Consider the following 2,016-nt stretch of genomic DNA (forward strand, 5'->3'; position numbering starts at 1 on the left):
CCCCCCCAATCTCTATTCCAGCTCAGGCACTGGTGAGCATCAGCATCCTGGAGCAGGTGAGGTGCCAGTTAAACACACAATGCCTGAACCTTCTTGCTTGGGAAGACTATTCAGCTCAGGGAAGTTAAATTGGATGTTAAAACCACAGGGAGGTGGAGGTTTTCTCTGCACTTTTGCTTGGATTCCTGGCTTGCACCTATTGGTAGGATGGTGCATATTAAGAGAAGCCAAGTGGTGCAACTGCAGGTTGGGATCTGGAGGAATAGTGGGTTCCTGAACAAGAGCTTTAAACCTAATGTGCCCTTTATCACCACCAATCCTTGTGTTCCCTCCTGAGTATGTCCCAGCTAAAACCTTTGTGTCAGCCAAGGCATCACTGAACACTTGGAAAAGCTGAGCAAGAGGTAATGGTTCGAACTGTGACATGAGCAGGGTCCCACCTATACAAACACAGCCCTTCCTGGAGATCTGAAACCTGCAGCAAAATGAGTCCATAGTTACATGGCAAGTGCTGATGTGGAATATTGGCCTCCAGTACAGGCCAGTGGCAAGGAAGGAAGGCTGAACCATGATGCTGTTCCCATCCTCAAGGACTCATGGGCACATTTGGTCCAAAGCACAGGTCTGTGGGTTCAGAAGAGACAAGTCTCTTCCCATAACAGTGCTCATCAAGGTGAGTATCACTGTTAGCCAAAGTTGAGTCAAACCACATGGACCTTGTCCTCAGACTTGTATTTTGAATCCTGATGATAAAATCAGTTATTTATGGCAAAATACAGCTTATTTTCCCACAAAACAATTTGTCCAGCACTGCAGAGTGCACAGCAATCTCAGGAAAAATGGAGGAGGTCAGCAAGTTTTGATGGCACTTTTAAACAGTAGGACATTAGACAAATCATAAATTTGCAGCATAGGCTGTTTTGGGCAGGGATTGGTTTAATCCTGCTTGGTAATGGATGTCTCAGCACCCTGAACAGGGAGCAGAAGGCACAGGTTGATCTCACCAGCAAAGGTCAAATGCTGCTTACACTCATGAGATGTGGTTTTGAATAAGAAATGGTTTTCCTTCCTGGGGTAAAGACATCGAGTTTTTCAGTCTTAGCATCAGTTGGACTGCAAAAATAAAAATAATGGTATTTTTGGTTTTAATGCTTGGCTAAGAAATATGTCAAAGTGGTTGCCTGACCTGTGGTGATGAGCTGAGGGAGCTACCCGAGTGAAGCTGCTCTGCCATCTGCAGGCCATTGCTCTCCATGCTGGAGAGGTGTAAAGCAGAGCTTGGGAGCTTCTCTCCGTCTCCAGAAATTACTATTTGTAACAAGTCTTGGGTTTTTTTCTATGTCAACATTGCACAACAAATACAACCTGTTTCCACCTGATCCTGTGAATAGTCACCTCAGTTCTGCCAAAAAAAAACCCCAAGGATAGTAGAGATAAGCAAAAACTCTTTAGATTTCTCTAGAGTTTAATGAATAATTGCTTTTTATTTTCTTGTATGTTGTTCAGTTTTAAAAGTAAACGTTTTTCTGCTTAGAAATGAGACATTTCATCATATGACAGTCAAATTCTGTCCATCACCCACAGTCCATTAAATCTTTAGTAACACTTTTTAACATCTTTCTTAGCTGGACCGTGTTGCTGTTGTGTTCATCTCCCATTGAATGTCAGGAGTTGCTTCAGCACGCAGCAACATTCAGCAAAAGTGTGATGTTTGTGGACAGCAGTAAATACTTTAGACTGGTGATTCCACTGTTTAATATCTTGGTTTTTTTCATAGAATCATAGAAGGATTTGGGTTGAAAGGAACCTTCAAAGATCATCCAGTTCCAAGCCCCCTGTCATGGGCAGGGACACCTCCCACTAGACCAGGTTGCTCCAAGCTCCATCCATCCTGGCCTTTTCCCAACTTTTATCTCAATAGCTTAAATATAACTATTGTTACCTTCTTTATGTCTAGGTATTTGAAAAATACCTAATCTGTGCTTTCCCTAGATGTTTTTTTTACCATTGGGAAGA

The 2,016-nt window shown here is 42.8% G+C and overlaps 1 protein-coding gene across 1 annotated transcript in view; it reads left to right on the forward strand.

The window, feature by feature from the left end:
* The window catches only part of SLC45A4 (solute carrier family 45, member 4), a 35,282-nt gene that overhangs the window by 24,217 nt on the left and 9,049 nt on the right, over positions 1 to 2,016 (forward strand). The window lies entirely within an intron of this gene.

This window comes from Chaetura pelagica, unplaced genomic scaffold, assembly GCF_000747805.2.
Source record: "Chaetura pelagica isolate M959 unplaced genomic scaffold, ChaPel_1.0 scaffold260, whole genome shotgun sequence".
NCBI lineage: Eukaryota > Metazoa > Chordata > Aves > Apodiformes > Apodidae > Chaetura > Chaetura pelagica.